This window comes from Triticum dicoccoides, chromosome 7B (genome assembly GCF_002162155.2).
Source record: "Triticum dicoccoides isolate Atlit2015 ecotype Zavitan chromosome 7B, WEW_v2.0, whole genome shotgun sequence".
NCBI classification, from domain to species: Eukaryota; Viridiplantae; Streptophyta; class Magnoliopsida; order Poales; family Poaceae; genus Triticum; species Triticum dicoccoides.
The window spans coordinates 371,394,659-371,395,141 of NC_041393.1; positions in this window are offsets into that span (position 1 = coordinate 371,394,659).

Consider the following 483-nt stretch of genomic DNA (forward strand, 5'->3'; position numbering starts at 1 on the left):
GCCGATATGCACGTTGGGCTGAAATTTATCCACGAAAACTACGGGCCGTTAAGAGGCCTAAAGTCACTTCAGACAAGAAATAGTCCAGTTTCAGCATGACCCATTAAATGGCCTAAAGTGAGACCAGGCCGACAACAACCCAAATGCACCACAGGCCGCTAATAGGCCAAAACTATTATCAAGCCGAACTAGTAATCGGGCATTTAACAAGCTGAAATACAAACCTGGCTTATAATAGGCCCAAAATAACAGTGGCCTGTTATCGGGCCTGATCTGATATGGGCCGTAATTTAGCCAAGAACATGACAGGCTGTGAATGGGCCAGATCTGATATGGGCCTTAATTTGACCCAAAAATGGCAGGCTGTTAACGGGCCGGCCCACTAGTGGGTGAAAAAATATCGTGGGCCTTTAGTTGGGCCGGCCTTTTGTAACGCCCCGGATTCGTTGCGCCAGGTGTCTGCCAGTTATTCGCCGTTGTTGC